The sequence below is a fragment of the Spermophilus citellus genome, assembly GCF_964194105.1.
Source record: "Spermophilus citellus genome assembly, chromosome: 11".
Classification (NCBI taxonomy): domain Eukaryota; kingdom Metazoa; phylum Chordata; class Mammalia; order Rodentia; family Sciuridae; genus Spermophilus; species Spermophilus citellus.
This window is the reverse complement of record NC_138192.1, coordinates 65,874,677-65,895,912: the sequence shown is the minus strand read 5'-3', so window position 1 is coordinate 65,895,912 and position 21,236 is coordinate 65,874,677. Positions and strand designations below refer to the sequence as shown.

At 33.7% G+C, this 21,236-nt stretch overlaps 1 protein-coding gene across 4 annotated transcripts in view; it reads right to left on the bottom strand.

The window, feature by feature from the left end:
* The window catches only part of SLC4A10 (solute carrier family 4 member 10), a gene marked incomplete at its 5' end in the record, with an annotated part of 301,407 nt that overhangs the window by 235,059 nt on the left and 45,112 nt on the right, over nucleotides 1-21,236 (bottom strand). The window lies entirely within an intron of this gene.

Here is a 21,236-nt window from a genome sequence, read left to right as displayed (position 1 = left end):
AACTAGGGATAGTAGGAACATACTTCAACATTGTGAAAGCTATATATGCTAAGCCCAAGGCCAACAACATTCTTAATGGAGAAAAATCGAAATCATTCCCTCTAAGAACTGCAACAAGATATGGATGCCCTCTTTCACCACTTTTATTCAACATCATCTTTGAAACTCTAGCCAGAGCAATTAGACAGAAGAAAGAAATTAAAGGTAAAAAAAATAGGAAAAGAAGAACTCAAAATATCACTATTTGCCAATGACTTGATTCTATATATAAAAAATCCAAAAAGTTGGGGCTGGGATTGTGGCTCAGCAGTAGAGCAGTCACCTAGCATATGTGAGGCCTTGCATTCAATCCTCAGCACCACATAAAAATAAAATAAAGATATTGTGTCCAACTACAACTAAAAAATGATAAATATATTTTAAAAATCCAAAAAATTCTACCAGAAAACTTCTAGAACTAATAAACAAATTCAGCAAACAACAGGATATAAAATCAATACCCATAAATCAATTGTGTTCCTATACATCAGTGATGAATCCACTGAAAGTGAAATTAGGAAACTACCCCATTCACAATAGCCTCAAAAAAATATATTTGGGAATCAATCTAATAAAAGAGATCTACAATGAAAAGACCTCTACAATGAAAACAACAGAACACTAAAGAAAGAAACTAAAGAAGACTACAGAAGATGAAAAAATCTACTATTCTCTTGGATAGGCAGAATTAACATTGTCAAAATGGCTATACTACCAAAAGCATTATAAAGGTTTAATGCAATTCCCATTAAAATCCTAATGATGTTCTTCATAGAAACAGAAAAAGTAATCATGAAATACATCTGGAAAAATAAGAGATCCAGAATAATAAGGATAAACAATCCTTAGCAAGAAAAGTGAAGCAGGTGGCATCAAAATACCTGACCTTAAATTATACTACAGAGCAATAGTAACAAAAACAGCATGGTATTGACACTAAAACAGACATGTAGACTAATGGTACAGAATAGAGGACCCAGAGACAAACCTACCTAAATAAATCTATCTCATACTAGACAAAGGCCCCCAAAAACACACATTGGAGAAAAAATAGCCTCTTCAACAAATGGTGCTGGGATAACAGGAAATCCATATGTAGCAAAATTAAATTAAACCCCTATCTCTCACCCTGCACAAACCCAACTCAAAGTGGATCAAGGACTTAGGCATGAGAACAGAGATATTGAGCCTAACAGAAGAAAAAGTAGGCCCAACTCTCCATCATGTGAGCTTAGGAACTGACTGACTTCTTTATCAAGACTCCTAAAGCACAAGAAGTAAATCAATAAATGGGATGGAAAAAAACTAAAACGCTTCTTCTCAGCAAAGAATACAATCCAGAAAATGAAGAGAGCGTCTACAGAGTAGGAGAAAATCTTTACCACATGCACCTCAGATAGAGCATTAATCTTCAGGATATAAAAAGAACTTAAAAACTTAATGCCCAAAAAATAAATAATCTAAATAATAAACAGGCTAAGGAACTGAACAACCACTTCACAGAAGAAATACAATTGATCAACAAATACATGGTAAAAATATTCCACATCTCTACCATCTAGAGACATGCAAATCAAAACTACACTGAGATTTCATCTCACTCCAGTTAGAATGGCAACTATCAAGAATATAAGAAATAATATAAATGTTGGTGAGGATGTGGGGAAAAGGGTACACTCATACATTGCTGGTGAGCCTGTAAAATGGTGCAACAATTCTGGAAAGCAGTATGGAGATCCCTCAGAAAACTTGTAATGGAACCACCATTTGACCCAGCTATTCTCTTGGATAGGCAGAACTAACATTGTCAAAATGGTTATACTACCAAAACCATTCCTCAGTTTATACCCAGATGACTTAAAATCAGCATACTATAATGATGCAGCCACATCAATGTTTATAGCAGCTTAATTTACAATAGTTAAACTATGGAACCAACCTAGGTGCCCTTCAACAGATGAATGGATAAGAAAATGTTGTACATATACACAATGGAAAAAAAAACTCAGCCTTAAAGAAGAATGAAATTATGCCATTTGCTGGTAAATGGATGGAATTGGAGAATATCATGCTAAGTGAAATAAGCCAATCCCAAAAAACAAAGACCAAATGTTCTCTTTGATATGAGGATACTGACTCACAACAGGAAGGGGTAGGGAGAAGAGAAGGTTCAACAGATTGGAAGTGGGGGAGTAGGAGGATGGAAGATGAGATGGGAATGGGAAAGACAGTGGAATGAATTGGACATAACTCTCTTATGTTCATTTTTGATACATGACCAGTGTAACTCCACATTATGTACAATCACAAACATGAGAAATTATACTGCATGAAGGTATGACATATCAAAATACATGCTACTGTCATGTATAACTAAAAATAACAAATAAAAAATTTAAAAAAAAAATGTTGCTGGGCTGGAGTTGTGGCTCAGTGATAGAGCATTTGTCTGGCATGTGCAAGGCACAGGATTCAATTCTCAGCATTGCATATAAATAAGTAAATAAAATAAAGGGCCATGAACAACTAATAAGAAAAATATTTTTAAAAATGTTGCTGGGCATGGTGGCACACACCTGTAATCCCAGCAGCTTGGAAGACTGAGTCAGGAATAACAAGAGTTTAAAGCCAGCCTCAGAAATTGAGGGAGGCTCTCGGTACCCAGTGAGGCCCTGTCTCTAAACAAAAATATAAAAAAGGTCTGGGGATGTGGTTCAGTGGCTAAGTGTCCCTGGGTTCAATCCCTGGGACCAAAAACAAAACAAAAAAAAATGTCTGCATGATATTTTGTATTGGAAAAAGTATAGATTAGAGGGAAAAGACACTGAAATCAAGAAGAGAGATACTAGAGATTTAAATTGTCACAATTCACTTAATTAGAATAATTAAAATGGAAGACATTTCCAGAATTGATTCATAAGATCATTCCATTTTGTAATTCTAAGAGCTTATGTTTTTTTTTAATTCTTAAAATAATATTTGTTTATTACAGAAAGTGTGGAAAACACAAAGAACACAGAATTTACCTGAAGTTTCAATACTGAGACAGTCACAGGATATATTTTAATATAAGGCCCTCCAATATTTAAATGCATACAGAATCATGATGTATCTGTTTTTGTAGGCTTTTTTTTTTTACTAAGAAATTCATCATGCACATTTCTGAAATTTTCTTCAAATGTCTTCTACAACCTAATGCTAATGGCAGGACATCCACCTACATTAAATTAAGGGTACAGATAACTAATTAACCAGCATGACTTCAGCACATTTCAACTGTAAACAGTGGTGCAACACAGCCCCTATATATAATTTTGCCCAGGCTTCTCATTTATTTCCTTTGAATGAATTACTGAAAGTAAAACTTATCAGACAGAAGAAATTAATCTTCTAACACATGTTAGCAAAGTTTCCTCTAAGAAGGGTGAAACTGTTTAAATCATACCTGTAGGTAAATGATAGTACCCTTCCTTTATCCTTGCCTCATTAACACTGATTATTATCAATCTTTTATAACCTTTGACAGATTGATATTTGAAAAAACATATCTCAATTTTAAACTATTTTGTAGTTTTTATTACTTTTGAAGCTATTCACAATTCTTTTAAGAACGGCCTGTTTTCTTTCTTCATTCATAAGGACATTAACAATGTGTTTTGAAAACATCCCCTCTAAAATCAGTCTAGGGAATTTTATTTTAAAATTATTCATAAATATAACTTGCCTATGTTCATATTTGAATACACAACCAGTGTAACTCCACATCATGTACAACCACAAACATGAGAAGTTATACTGCATGTATGTTATGAATGACAGTAATTTATATACTGAAATATCAACACTTTGAGTATTATATATGCTGCAAATATTTTTCCAAGTTTCTCATTTGGTTTTTAATATTATTTATTTTATTTTCAATCATTTTCCCCAAAACCACAGGCAACTAATGTTCAACTGATTCTCCTCTAGCTTTCCTCCCCACCTTCCTGTTGGAGGGTAACTCCTCTCATCCTACAGCCTTGTGATTTATTATAGCATTTGCTTATCTTTTCTTGTCTCTGTACTAGTACCTGCTTGGAGGTAGGAACTGAACCTTCTATGCAACCTTTATACCCTCCAGTAGATGTCTAATATTCACTAGAAGAATGAATGAAATAATATGCCTTTGCTCTGGCACCATTTCCAAAGAGCAACTTCATCATAATAGTGATATTACCTGAAAAATACAATATTAAGTGACTTCATAACATCCTCTTCAGACTTGGCCACATCATCTTTGACTTTGAATCACTGACTTTATAGTACCTCTCTTTATAAAAGTTTGAGAAGTTCCATAAATTATTTTCCTCCTCTAAGAGTAAATTACCATTAACTCATGATCCTTTTTTTCATTTTTGTCTTTCCAATTATACTTTTATATCTAAGTAATTGAAAACCTTATTGATAAATTCTATGTAAATATATTTGGAATCAAGTCAAATAATCTTGGATGGTAGTTATCAGAACATGAAAAGAAAGAAAATTCAAATTTGTATAGTTATTAAAGTCAAAGCACTTGTAATCAAATACCAACTTTATCACTTACCAGTTGTGCAAGACTCAAATTATTTGGTTTTGATAAACTTCAATTATATCATCTTTAAAGGAGAATTGGTAATGGCACATGCCTCAGAATGACTGTAATATAACCAAGATCATATCTGTAATACACTTACTAGGAGTCTAAGACATAGTAAAAAATAAATGGTAGCTACCACTAGTTTTTAACTGAACTAGCTGGTATTGCTTAAAAGAATGATTAATCACAATTGAATATCTAAATCTGGCTGGTATTTACCCTGAATCTAGCAAAATTGAGTTGCCCAAGTAATAAGCAGCTCAATTTCAAATCAATGCCTACAAATAGCTTGTCTGACATCATGTCTATGGGGTCAATATGCAATCCTGTTGCTTATGCTCTCTTCCCCAGCATCTTAATTCACATATTATGTGACTCTCGACCTAGTGTTGTTTTGATTCATCAGAATCATCCTCTCTGGAAGAAGACTGCTGTTTCTGGCCATACCAACCCCAGATCCCTGAATGTCTGTGGCAAAACCTGTATTTTAAGTTATAGAATCCAAAGCATTCAGCGTAAGTTTGTGAAAACCCACAAGCCAGTTTTTTTCAATGAACTGTGAACACTGACTCACAAAAAGACCCTTCATTTGACTTATTAAATTCCTTTGGGCCAAGCACTTTTAATCCCTGTAAGACATCTGATAGATAGGTATTATTTCTAGATTTTAAAGTTGAGAAAACTGAGACATAAACAGATCAAGCATACTGCCCAAAGTCTTTCAGCTACTTAAGTGGCAAAATGCTTTCCCTTTCCTTTCTAAAAATCCTAACCCCAGATCATATTATCCTCCCCTTTAAGTCCTTATTCAAGTACTTCTCCAATCACAAGAGAAGGATAGCCCTGCTTTCTGCCCATAGATAGGAATAGGTCTTTCACTAATAGCTCCAGAACATTTTTTCCATAAGCTTTTCTGAATGAGCAGCACTGGAGAAAAAGGAACATGGAGAATTTAAACAGAGTACAAGAAGAAGAAAAATGCAAAATCACTATGGTCATACAGAAAAAAAAAATCAATCATATAATCAAAAGATAGAAACAACCCAAATTTCTTTTGACAGATAAATGAATAAATAAAATGTGGTATATGGAATATTATTCAAGCTTAAAAAGATACGAAATTCTGATGCTACAGAATATATGAACCTTGAAAATATTAGGCTAAGTGAAATAAACCAAACAAAAGAGAACCTATACTGGTTCCACTTGTAAGAGGTACCTGGAGTGGTCAAAGAAAGTAAAACGGTGATTGTCAGGAGCTGAGGATAGGAGCAAATGGGAAGTTGTTTAATGGGTAGAGAATTTCAGCACAGAATAATGAAAATGTTTTGGAAATGAATGGTCACACAACAATGTGAACATACTTGCTACTGATTGTTACACTCAAAAAGATTTAAAATGATAAAAGTAATCATATCCATATTTCACCAAAATGATAAACACTGGAGGTGATTTTCACTTCTAATTTAATTATAACTCTAGAGTCTATATTTTTCTGATCTTATAATTTTGTTCTACTTTGCTTTTTCCTGGATATTGTTATAGATTTTACAGAATGATAACATTTTACAAACAAAAATGCTATAAGTTAAACATTGTTTCTCTTTTGTCTAATTACCATAATATAGATTCACTAGAGCCATTATACTGGAAAGTACCTAAAAGAAAAATCTCTAAAAATATAACCAACAAAAGAAGACAGAATAAAGAATGACATTTGCAACTTCAAGGAATTCTTATAAAACCCTGTAGGCTTTTCTCCTCCCTATTCACCTTGACTTGACTTTTCTGCTACAATAAATACTATCATTCACCATCCTGTCCTTTGAAACTTTCCCTTTGGCTGGTTCTCTATTCCCTAAATACCCTCTCTGTGAATCATTCCTGAAGAAAAGTTCAGTATTACCCTTTTATTTCTTCCATATAAATATATATTCATCTATTACACAAAAGTTTATTGAATTCCTTTTTTTTAAAGAGAGAGGGAGAGAGAGAGAGAGAGAGAGAGAGAGAGAGAGAGAGAGAGAGAGAATTTTAATATTTAATATTTAGTATCTGGCAGACACAACATCTTTGTTTGTATGTGGTGCTGAGGATCAAACCCAGGCCGCACGCATGCCAGGTGAGCGCCATACCGCTTGAGCCACATCCCCAGCCCTGAATTCCTCTTAAGTACCTGGCACTGTTCTGAGGGCTAGAAATATAATAGTAAACCAAATGCAGTCCTTGCTTCAATGTTCTAGTGTGGGAAACAGACGTGCCTTCTAAACAGAAAAAAAATTTAACTCTTCTTCAAGCTGAGCTATTTTATGTTCTATTTTATTTGCTGCATGGCATCTGCTGTATAGTGGCCCCCAGCCAACCATACATCCTGTATTGACACTCCCCGGTAGTGTCCTCACTGGAATCAGCTAAGCCTGTGACTTGCTTTAAGTTTTTTTTTCTCAAAATGCAAAGGCAAAATAAGATTTTTCTATAGGTATACTGTACTTCAATAAAATGTAGAGAAAAATAAAGAACAGCAACTCAAAGTAGAATGAGCATGACATACTAAGAATCAACAGCATGAAATTGTAGAGATTTGTGTCAATATTAAGTCCATAATACTCTCCCCCCTTAATTTTACCTTCATTCTAGGAACAAAAACACAGAAATTGAAAAGAAAGAGCCACAGTGATCACATCTAAAAATTAAAAGATGACAAAGCTTACTATATTTGTAAAAAGGTGTTTAAATATCTAAGAATACCCTACAGACCAAAGAGTTTTGTTATCAAAAGGCATTTAATGCAATAAAGAAGCTCCTGAAGTCAGTAACTTCTAAGATGATGAGTTCATTCAATGAATACAGGGATGCAGGGAGCAAAGTTACTAAGTTTTTTTTTTTTATCTAAAAAAGAGATTGTTCATGTTTTTGAACATAAAAATTCAAGGTTACAAAATATATGTTGATACAATAAATAGAAAGTATACTAAACTGAAATTCAAAAAACTTAGATCTAGCTAGTTATGTTATATTAGATAAGTCAACTTAATATTTTTGACCTCCAATCCTCATCTTTAAAATGAATGTAAACTATACATTCCCTTCTGGTTTTGGATTTCTGGGAGCCTCTGATTCTAGGTGGATCAATGCCACTTGATGATTAAGTCTTAACAGTGCGGGCTGATGCAAAGTGGTGACAGTGAGGAATTCTGAGTCATGAGCATGAATGTTGGCAGTCAACAGCAAGGAAGGAAAGATTGGGAGCTTGTTATGTTTTCTCTTATAGTTATAAATGGATTAAGGTGGATAGTAAGCGATAATGAGGATTTGAAATATATGGAATTAATTGCAAATAAGATGAAGAGAAAAGGCTGTAATTTGGAATTTTTAAAAAAGCACTGGGTAAGCCAATATTCCCAACTTCTTATGAACTAAGGAGAGCTAAAAAGATGAAGTTATGTCCAGTCTATTCCTAAGTCACATTAATTTATCCTTTAAGGTATTGTTTGTCTATTTCTTTTCGATGTCTGTACTGTCATTACCATTATCTATGTTCTTATCATATCACCTAGGTTATCAGGAAAGCCTTATATTTGATTTCACTGGCTCTAATCTTTCTTCTAAAATCCTTTTTCCATAAATAGCTATTAAGATAACATTCCTTACTCATTTTACCATGTACACATATATCAAAATATCACATTGTACATTATAAATATATAAAATATTTATGAATTATACCTTAATAACATGTCAATAAATAAATAATATTTCATAAAGCTTTCTTTCCTCACACTGCTCCCCTATTGAAAACCCTATAACTCCCTCTTGCTACCCATATGAAGCTATAGCTCTCTACCAGATTCTCAAGGCCCTCCATAATCTGACCTCATTTCATATTTTCATATTAACATACACTAAGCACTTTATTCAAGTACTTCCAACTCAAGGCTATTGTTCCCATACAACCTCCCCCTCAGCTTATTTATTGCTCTAGTACATACAATGCAATTCCATCTCTATGCTTTTGATATATGTTCTAACTCTTAGAAATATTTCATCCCATCCTGTTCATCTATGAATATTCTATACATGTGCCAACAAATGTGACCTCATTTATATATTACTGTCAACTAAATATGAATGATAGCAACCCTATTCTTAAGACCACAATCCAATATGACTATGAGTAAATAAACCAATTACAATAACTTGTGAGCAGAATGCATGGAGTTTTGTACATCACAGAGAATGGACATTAAAACCATAGCTGGTGAGGGGCTGTAGATACAACTCAATTGGTAGAGTGCTTACCTTGCATGCACAAGGCCATGGGTTCAATCCCCAGCCCCACAAAAAAAAAAAAAAACACAGCTGGTGGATGAGAAATGGCTTCTCAGAACAAGTGAACCTTCACCCAAGTCTTTAAGGGAGAGAAACACAAATAGAAATAACACATGTGAAGGCATAAAATGTCATAATGCATTCAGAAAAATGAAAGTAATTCAGGGTCTACAGCAAATTGTATGAATACCTGTGGGAGACAGCAAGATATGAGGCTAAAAATACAGCCCAGAGCTAGAATAAATTGAATTATTAGGTAACCTGCTATAGAGTTTTGATTTTACCCACAAAACAATGGGTAACAATGGAAAAATGTTAAGTAGGAGAGTGACTTCAAGTGATGAGACCCAGTTTTTAGAAAGAACATTCTGATAAAAATCATGAATAAATAAAGTTTCAAAACAAAGGCAAAGAAGTAACTTGGAAGACAATTTTAATTGTGTGTGACACAAACATACACATACATACACACACAAATATAAAAAAAAGAAAGAGATTCCAGAGATGCAGAAAACAGAAATGATAGCATATAGCTTCTGAAAGTTACCTGAGAAACACCAGGATCAATTCCTTCTTCCTAGTCTACCTACATGCCACATACAGTTAAGATTGCTTGTTTCCTATACATTGCTTTTCCCTCCCAATTAGACTGTACCATTACTGAGGATAAGGACTAGACTTCCACTTTCACTTTTTATATCTTTCCCACCTAAGCATTCTGCTAAGTACCTCGCAAATATTAATAAATATTTACTGAATAAAGATGTGTTTTCGATTAAGCGAAATATGATTTACTGCTTTAAACTATGCCTGCACCAAGTACATTAGAGCACACTGAGCACAATAATCTTGAAATAAATATTTGTTGAACTGAAAAACAAACTGAGTATCCAATTCTAAATTACTTCCTGTGCATAAAATATGTATTTCACTAAACACTTACCAGGATGACTAAACTTTAAGACTGACAATACAAAGGGTTGACCAAGAGTTACCAAATATGTAGAACCACTGGAACTCTCATATAATACTGGTAAGAAGGTGAATAGATGAAATCACTTTGAAAACTGTAGAGCAATAGGCACTAAACTAATTGTATTCAGATCCAATGACCAAAAATTGCATTTAATTTGGATATAAAATAATAGTTTTATATCCAAAAAAAGTCTACATATGCCAATTAAAAAGTGTGATGATACTCATATCAATTTTATCCATCATAACCAAAAAAGAAAATAATTCAATGTACATTAATAGCAAAATTGATAAATAAGTAACCTGTGGTATTTTCATATGTTGGAATGCTACACACACACACACACACACACACACACACACACACACGGTAAATTAATGCAACATACAAGATCATAGATGAATCTCGCAGACATGATGATAAGAAGTCCAACACTAAAGAGTTTATACTATGTGATTTCAATGTGGACAAAGTTCAAGATTAGGCAAGACTATTCTATGGGAAGAGACATTGGAATAATCATTACTGGGTAAGAAAGGCGATTGAGTAGGAAGAAACATGGGGAGTCTTCTTGGTTGACAGAAAAGTTGTATATTTTGGTCAGAGTAACAGCCAGATAGGCACATGTATATGTGAACATTCACTTATCGTACACCTAAGACACCTAAGAGTAACACATCAATTGTGTGCATAACTCAATACAATTTTTGAAGTATCTGTGTCCAACTTTATTTTGTCATTGGGTTATTTTGGCACTGGATTGACCTAAAATCATTTCTGAGGGGAAATGCTGGGCATCTCCTTTCATGTGTACAGTACTTCATTTCTATAAACAGTAAAAATGAGTAAGATTTTAAGTAGGCAAAGCAATTTCTCCATCTCTTAAGAGGTATTCAGAAGTCTTCGGAGCTCAAACATAATGTTCTATTACCATTTTGTACTTTCTGTCTCCCCAATTCCCCAGATTCATTATCTAAATAATCATCCAGATTAGGATAGATTTGAGTCCTCAGAGGAATTCACTTGAGCCTAAAAGACGTCAGGTTTTGAGGAAAGATGTACTGTTATAAAATTGACATTTTAAAATGCAGCATGAGAAAGATAAAAGCAAAAAGGTGAGATGGCTAAAAATAATGTGGGGGGAAGCCTCCATTTTAAGACTTTAAAAATTGAGAAGACCCAAAAGAAGTGCAGATGAGAAAAGGGAGGACCAAAAATTGCAGGACACATATCCAATCTTCCCTGTGTCTGTGAGCTCCTCTACAAGTTATACTGCATTGCCACAGAAAGAATCACAATTTTGAGGGACAGAAAAGCCCCATGTGCAACAATGAAACTGTCCGGGTTTATTTCTGATTATACCACTTTCACACTATGCCGAATCTTATCAAACCATCTATTTCTTTATGAATCAGTTTTCTTCTAATGAAATGAGGATAATAGCACATATTTTACTGTGAGAAAGATTAGATGAAATAACTGATGCAAAGCACCAAGATAGTAACTTGTGTAATAAAATGCTTAACAAATGTTTCTTACCACCACTTGACCAAAAATTTATAGTTTGTGGAAACTTCCTGGGTGTCTCCCTATCCATTAAACTGAACTGAGATGCAGACCATGAAGAACATTATGTACCTTAAGAAAAAGATATCTTGGGCTTGGGATGTGGCTCAAGTGGTAGCATGCTTGCCTGGCATGTGTGCGGCCCGGGTTCGATCCTCAGCACCACATACAAAGATGCTGTGTCCACTGATAACGAAAAGTAAATGTTTAAAAAAATTCTCTCTCTTTCTCTCTTTAAAAAAAAAAGAAAAAGATATCTGGTTAAGCCCATTTGCAATAATTTCCTGGTGTTCTTCAGAGTAATAATAATTTTTAAGTTGTGTGATCAAATAATCAAAAATTAAATCATCACTGTAGAGTTTCTTAGAAACTTTAATGGGCTAAACAGATAGATAATTGATAGATAATTTATATAGATATAAATAAAGATATTCTGCATTTACCAAAGACCATCATACAGCACAACCCAAGATGCACCAATTACATACACTACAAACACTAGTGCAGAGTATGGCAGCCCTGCATTTTCCAAACATGTCTGAATAATTTTCTGTGAAGCAACCCAAAATATAAGCGATCCTCAGAAATTCTGAATTAAATTCAATCAGCTTCTAATAACATTTTCAACATATATATCTAAAAATAAAGCTCTCCAAAGTAGGGAAAGACCATTCCATTTTGTACTTCTTCTTTAACAACTTATGTCAATATAGGTCTTAAAAATTAAATGCCTTAGCCTCTAGGATAAACAATTTTATTTAATTTATAACATAGTCTTCAAAAACTGAGCTGGCTACCATGTGAGTTTCTTAGACAGCAAACATAACCAAACATTACCAGATATAAATATTCCAAAGACATGAAATAGAAAGTAAAGAAAGGAAATAAGAAGTGTGACATACAAACACCAGGCTTTTTTTAAACTAACAAAAAATGCCATGAAGGACTTTATTATTTTAAATGGTATTTCATCATCTGCAGCCATGATCCATGACGGAGCCCACAGCCTACTCAGAAGGGCCATAAACCAGACATTCCTATCCACCTTGATCCCTGGTATGTTGTAAGGGCTACAAGAATCTCTTATAAGAAACACTTTGCTGCAATCTGCCTGATACAGAAAGCAGGTCTTAATTCTTGGCAGATATGGGTTCCTTGGATAATCTCATGACACTCTCTGTTCACACAACTGTACCAATCACATCTACAAGTGTTATTCCTACCATTTCAAGCGATTTGTGAAACCTTTCAAACCTATCCACAGACTTTGGTTCTCAGCATCTAGTCCAACAGTTTACAATAAACGGACTTAAAAAAAAAAATACAGAATTCTAATTTTGAATAACAATTCCAATATATGTGTTTACTTCATTGAGGACTTCAAATACATGTGCCAGAAGAATAAAAATAGACATAGAGCAGCAAAGTCAAAATACATGCCTATTTTTAAATAATTTTTTAAATAATCAGCACACATTTGACATGTTTTCAATAATTTTCACTTAAGTGAAGGAAAACTATTTTATATTGAAAAAAATAGCTGTTTTATAATAAAATGTAGAAATTGTTTCTTAAAAATATAAAAAGGATACTTTGTAATTATAAAAGTATAGAGTTTCTTGGGATTGAAAAAGAAGCTAAGAAGAGATCTAGTTGAGCCCTCTTATTTTAAAAAGAACCCCATAGAGGTTAAGAGCCTGGCATAAAGTCACAGAGCCAAGAAGTGGAACATATATGCCTTCTTGACAAAAGTCAAACCTTAATTTAAAACCTCCCATAACTGTTTTCCAAAATTAAAAAAAAAATAGATAAAAACAAACAGCAATGAAGATGATTTTTTTGATTCTTGAAGAAATTGTTTGAAAAACACTCCATGGCAAGACGGAAACAGAATGCCTGGGTGCCATTCCTGTGCTGACACTCACAGCCCCCTCAGCTGGGAAAACTCTGAACAAGCTTCAGAACCATCCTCCCTCTGCCAGATAGTCCATAAATTAAAGAAGGTCATCCGTGGCATCTTTGGAAGGTAATATACAAAAACAGAGTGAAAGAAAATTCAGAAGGTTTCAAGAAGGCCTCAAAGGCACAATTAATTCAGTGGCCAAGTAGGAGATGCCCAGTCATCACATAACTCAGGCTCTGGCCTCACAGGCCACTGTCACACAAAATTAATTACAGCTACAGTGAGCTGGCCCAATTGCAACTTCATGGTTCTAATCTGGAAATAAATTTTATTTTCTTAAGATCAGTGAAATGGGATAGGTCTGCTATGTTAAGAAGTTTTTATTAAAGTCCTATTAAGCTGCTATAACTTGGAAAGAGAAACAAGTACTAAATGCTTGTCCATTTATTCTGAGAAATGTCATGCTTAAAGGTGTTTGTTTTGGCATTTTTATTTTCTACATTTGCATAACTTAACAAAATTAGTTCCCTTAGTTCTTCATGTTTGTTGTTCTGACTAACCTGTAAGCTCTTTAATAGCAACAATTCTTTCTGTCGTGGAGACTGCTATATCCCTAAGACATATACAGTAGCTTCTATCAGCTAGGTACTCAATCAAAGTATATTTGTCTAAAGAAGGGAGGAAGATGAAGATAAAGAAGGGAGGAAGATTCTAAATCAGGGTAAATCTAAATAGGCTCTTCCTTTGCTTGAGCTCAATGCTAACTATTTCCCATTGTATTATGAAACTCACTTTAAAATTATATCACTTTTGATACAATTTCAGATGACCAACTAGCTATCATTATTTTCAAAAAGAAAGTAAAGGAAACTCTTTTCTTCAGAAAGATAATTATTCTGAACCACTAGCACAGTGTTTAGCAGCAGCAGCAATGTAAATAATTATAATAACCTGTCTATTGAATATCTGCTATAATATAACCTGGTAATATAATATTACCAGGTTCCATGTCAAATACACTATCAATAATCTTCACAAAGCTATGAAGTAGAAACTTTCATCCCATTTTACAGACAAAGACACTGAACTTCAAAGAGGTTAAGATATTTCCTAAAGTCACACTTCCAGGAGTTTCAAAATCAGACCTGCTTAGAGCCACCTTCCACATCAATTCAGTGTACCATACTGCTTTCTTTGGAGATCACTAATGAGTAATTGTCCAATGAATGAGGTCTACAAGCATGTTTTTAACCCTTTCAGCTGATAATAAATGTGATCATTATGTTGAAACATCTATTTTTAAATACTGGTTTTATTTTTTAGAAATGTGCTGAACAATAAACATTCTAATCCTCATGTATTGCTATTTAAATATTTTATACTCCAGATTCATTCATTTGTTTCAAGGCAAACTTTAATTTTTATGTGGCACTTTAACAAAACAGAGAAGCAAAACTATACTGTTGGTTTAATCTGTTTATCAAAGTAGATCATATTTATCACTGCTATGAAAATCTTACCAAGTTGCAACTTGTATAAAATTCTGGGGGAAAAAATAGTTTATTCTGTCCTTCCTCTTTCTCCCTTCTAGTCATTTAATTGAAAATTAACATTAATTCATCTTTCTAAATTACTACTAACATCAGAACCATTATTAGAAACTCACTCAAGCTTACTGTCACATATTCACAGACACTTGAACCTGATGAGACTAGCCCTCAGAACGAACCCATCCTCCCCCAGAATGAAGGCAATATATTGTGTGATTGATTGGAGAGAGGAGCAAAACTCTCAAGGTTACATGGTGAGTTAGGGAGATTTCAGATACAACCTCAGACTCTTTCAACACCCAGCTGAGAATGTAGCTAAGTTCATGCTGCTAATTTCATTCTTAGTTCTATTTCACTACTTCATCATCAAGAGTGTCAGCTGGGGCAGGTGTGGTGGAACACACCTGTAAATCCCACAGGCTCGGGAAGCTGAATGCAGGGGGATCACCGGTTCAAAACCAGCCTCAGCAACTTAGTGAGGCCCTGAGCAACTTAGAAAGACTCTTTCTCAAAATAAAAAATAAAAAATAAAAAATGGCCTGGGGATGTGGCCAGTGGTACCCTGTACCAAAAAATAAATAAATAAGTGACAGCTGGATATTTAGTGTATCAGTATACAATTCCCTCCTCAGCTCCCTGACAAAGATGCTTTCCCAGTCAAATAACCCTACATTCATATACTCACATGATAAAAGCATTGGCCTGAGACTCAGCACCAGAATACTCTGACATTTATTTGATGACCTAAAATAATTGTCCTCATTTCCAAAACTGTACCATCTCAAAATGTGTTTCTTTTACCTTGTTATCCTTAACACACGTTTTTAAGTAGCCAAAATAATGACAATTGAATGAAAAAATTTAACTCCATTGATAGCATTCTTTATACTTAAAGAAGTATAAAATTAGACACTGTTATAATTTAGAATTCAGATTTAAGACTGACAGAATTAGATCAACAATTTGAATCATGACATTAATGTCAGTGTTTCATTTTACTGAATTGTGAATTGATTTTATATTATCTTGACAGGATAAAATCTACACACAAAAAGTTAAATACTGCTGCATAAAACATTTCTATATTCCTACCACTCCTAAAAACTGATGCAGAAAATCAGTAAGGAAAAGAAAGAATTCAGTCAATTAGAAAGATTATTGTCTCTAATCTAAAAAAGGGGGAAGAAAATATTCCTTATTTGAATTTTGTTTTAAAAAAATTGAATTTTGAAACATTTCTCAGGTTTCTAAAAATACATAAAACAGAAAATCTAATTATTATTAAGTTTCATTTTCAAATCATCCAAATGGTATTTCATCTCCAAAGAGGCCACAAAGACTGTTGTGCTTATACAGTTTGGACCATGTTATTTGACTTCTCAAAGTCATCAGGTCTTTAATGAACTGACCCCAAACTATTTCCCCCAGTCACACTTCTCAGTATATCCCCCGTGTCCTGCATTCTCAGGACAGCTATCTTTCTCCCCAATTTCTTTCACGAGTCAAAGCTCAGTCCAAATGCTACTCTCTTGATGGAGTATCCCCTAATACACCCTGTCAAAATTAAATATCACTTTCCTCAAAAAACATTTCCTGCCCACTCTTTAAGAACCAGTTTTATTCTGCCTTGATTTGTGTTTTATTTTTTCCCTCTTTTTCAATTGCAAATACCTTTAGATCAGGGAAATTTTTAGCTATCCATATGTTCCCCTAGTACCTAACACTATGACTATAATTTAAATGCTATAAATTCCCTACACTCTGAAATGCAATGAAGAGATTTTAAATAGTTGAGTTTTCAGACAATTTTTGAATTTACATTATATTCAATACTGAAATATGACATATGAAAGAACTGCTCTTGTGTCAACAAATCAAATCAACTGATTGTCTCAGTATATTAGTGCTGCTATAACAAAATATCCAAAACTAGAAAATATATAAACAAAAGAAATTCATTTTTCATAGTTCTGGGTACTGAGAAGTCTAAGATTAAGGCAATGGCAGGTTCTATGACTAGTGAAGACATGGACTCTCTGTTCCCAATATGGCACCTTATTGCTGCATCCTCTGGAAAGAATGAATGCTGTATACTCACATGGCAAAGTGGCTAGAAAGGAATGAACCCACTCTCCCTCAAGTCCTTTTAAAGAGTCATACTACAATCCATGAGGGCTCCACTTTGATGATTTACTCACTTCTTAAAGGCCCCACTTCTTACTACTATCCCATTGGCAATTAAGCTTCAACAAAGGAATTTCAGGAGACACATTCAGACCATTACATTGGTATTTTCCAATAATATATTGTCATCGTACCTGTTCAGTACAGTTCTGGGAAGAAGGATGAAAAAAAATAATAAAATGTTTCTTATATTAAGAAGGCACTAAGTAAGGACTGTGTCCATGACTCAGACCAATGCAACAGTTTCTTAGAGCAGAAAGAGACATTTTACACTTAGAATGATCCTAGTAAGCTTTACAAAATAGTAAAATTTGATCTGGACCTTGGAGAACTGATTTACTGATTATAGCAAATGTTGTCATCAAGAATATATGAGCAAAGGTATGAAGATAGACATGCAACACAAGAAATAAAACAGATAATTTTTGTAAAACTAAGGAAGAGAAATTGAGATGGGCCAAACTGTAAAAACAATTGCAGGGCTGGGTTTGTGGCTCAGTGGTAGTGCTTGCCTAGCACGCTGAGGCACTGGGTTCGGCACAGTGGTTCCCCAGCACCACATACAAATAAATAAAATAAAGGTATTGTGTCCATCTCCAACCAAAAAAAAAATCCATTAAAAAAAGAAAAACAAAAAAAAAAAACAATTGCAGCAGAGTTATGAATGACCTTAGTCATTATCTGTAAACAATGTTGGTAGGGCAGAGACACTTATGTAAGCACAAGACAACACCTAGCCAAGAGCAGAGGGAAATCAAACCGAAAAGATAAGAAGAGTTAAGAGATGAAGGATACCAATTCCCCTACCATATTCATTCTGGAATGGCTGAACCACTCAAAGAAAGCTGCCTTGTAGACCAGTACCTTTTTCATACTTATTGAACAAGGAAAATGAAAAGTTTCCTCCCCTAATATCCAAAGCTTACAGCATAATAAATGCTTAGTAAATGCCTTAGAGGGAATAAAGAAGAAAAAGAAGAGATAAGAAAGGAAAGAGGAAAGGGAAGAGGGGAGGGCAAGAGGACTCTGAGTAACAAATTAAAAAGCTCCTTCTTAGAAAATTAGATACAATAAAAGACCCCAGAGACTAGAATAATACTGCTCATATTATTTATTACTGTGTTCCAGACAATGATGTAAGCACTTCATATTAAATAATTCATTTAATCTTCACCCAATTCAAGAAATAGGTATAATTATATAACAAAATTATATAAATACAAAAACTGAGAATCAGAGTCACAGCAAGAGATACAAAGACAGTAAACAATGGAGCCAGGAATTTAACACAGATCATCTGACTTCAGATCTTGCATCTACAGTTCTGAAAAGGAGGCCATCGTTTTCCTCAGCTTTTAGAGAATATATCAAACCGTGGCTTCACAATGAGTATCATCATTTCACTAGTCACTCTCTAAAATAAAAATTAGAGTAACATACTTTTCTCTGCCTACAACAAATAATGAGAGTAAATCATACTTTTAAATATCAACAGTACCCTATGCTTACATGTCACATGATATTATTACCATGTTAATATTTCAAAATTTTGCCTATTACTATAAAATTATCTAAGTTCAAATACATTATATTAGCATTATATGTGCCTATATCTGTATGTCAAAATAATTGCATGTGAAGTAACATTGACACATTTATTTATCAATTAACCTATTTAGACTTGAGAAGAAGCAAAAAAAAGAGATACTAATCTGTATATGTACAATGTGTGTTATTTGTCAGGGTGGGGGATATCCTCAAAGAAATGAAACAAACCAGGTGATTTTTCAATGTTCCTGAATAAGAAATGTTTATTTGCAAAGGCCACAAATGCTATGTGATCCCATAATTCTAATTTCATAAAAATAAAACATTAAATTTAGCTTGTTTCTTCACAAAAAATAAAAGGCAGTCAAGTGGTGGGCTGAAAACAAATAGTTTCATATGGTATACTGGAAGTTGTTTGATAGTCATGCAGTTTGTGTCTAGCATTTCAAATGATATTCAGAAGCCAATTTTTCACAAATACTGACAGAAGGCAAGCTTCAACATGAAACTATATAAACTAATTCTTTTTAAGAGGGAAAAGACCTTCTACACAAAATTCTTAGCATAAAACTTGAAAAGCTAGAACTTGATAGCATCACACAAGGCATGTTGAATGATGAATTAAGGCATCCTGTGGAACATTTGAAGTAAGGGAAATTGAAAGGTAAAAATGCAGCCTTCGTGCTCTCTGCACAAACTAAATATAGAGGATAAGGAGAAATTAATCCATGTACAAAGCATTATTTTATAAAAGACTCCTCTGCAAGGGGAAAATTGTACCTATTCATTTTACTTGGGAATAAAAACAAAATCAAGTAATGGATCCTAAAAGACTGTACCATAACCGGAATAGATTCTAAGATAGTTGAAATACATATACTGAAGTTATAGATTCTTTAACACCAGTAAAACTTATTTTGAAAAGAAAAATCTTCAGATATCATAGGATCAAAGAGTTGTTAAAATGCTATCATCCCTCCTCCATGTAATCAAGAAGTGATCATGTGTTCTCGCCCTGAATACCACTAGTGATGAAGAATTCACTACTACTTAAGCTGCCTGCTCCCTTTCAGGACAAACTGTTTCTCTATATAATCCACTCTTTGGCACTAATTTTGCCGTCTTGTAATACACACAGTAAACTTAATTCTCCCTCATGAAAGTCCTCCAGATAATTTCCAATAGTTATCATACACTCCCAGAATTCTCTTTTCTCCAGGCTAAATTTTCAAGGTTCCTTCACCCATTTTTAGTGGAATTTTCAAGTTTCTTTCCCTCTTCTCCCCATTAACTCTACTTTTCTAAAATGCAAAAGTCTGGGTACATAGTTAATCCAGAACAGGACTCGTGAAAATCTGATATTGCTTCCTCCAATCGGTGTAATATTTTAAAATTTTGTAGATAGAATTATTTATAGTCAACTAAAATATACATTCTGTGACTATAAATATCCTGTTACTAAAGCAACTTATATTAGCATTGCTGCTACAAGTGCAATGAACTTTGATGATACTTTTTTGGAAACTACTTTTAAAGTCAGTTTACAAGTATAGAAGAAAATTGGACTCATTATCTCATAGCCACACTCTTATTTGACTATTTTATCTGCTGTTCTATATTATTATTATTTTTAAACAACAAGAATCATTCTATTCTGTTTAGCTATTTCATCTGACATACTGTGTTCTGGGTAATTTCTGACTTTTTGAAAAGCTAAGTCCACCCTAAAAGCATGATAATTTGATACCACAATCAAAACAGTATACCATAGGCCTGAAGACAAGTCCAAAAGAAAAGTTACATAAATAGTGTGAATACAGTCCATATTAACTGAATACATATTTTATATATATATATATATATATATATATATATATATATATATATATACACACACATATATGTTCAATGCAAAAATGTATTTTCCCAAAGAAACTCATTTATCAACTGACTGTATTTATCAACTCATGATGATGGGTCATTTTGATATGTTAAAAAATCAACAACATCAGCCTATGGTTATACAGCATACTGAATATGTGGTTGAAATGGTTAAACAGGGATGTCACACTGTCTTCCCAGTCCAACTTGTGCCATGTTAAATTAAAGCAACTTCTTGTTGCTGAATCATAAGAGATTAAATGTTAACTTCCTTCCCAGGTCTGATTGTACTTGACTGCAATTTTCCTTTACATTTTATTTAAGGTTTTTTTTTCCCTCCCTAGACCAGTCTTGTCTCCTCTATCCCCCATGTCTTTGATTTACCACAGAAACCAAATTAGTATCCTGAAGACTTATCCTGATTTCAAATTAATCTGTTTACTTTACAATCCTGTCAATGTGTTCTCTATTCTCTTCATTTCCAATAGATGGATATTAGCTCTAGAAGCTTGAGTAGTATCATATAGAATTTTAGCAAGAGAACTCTTCTCTGTGTGCTTTTTATTGTATCACATTAGGAAATAGTGTCAGCCCAGATTTTTAGTGATGCCCACCCTGCCTAACATAGCATATAGGGAA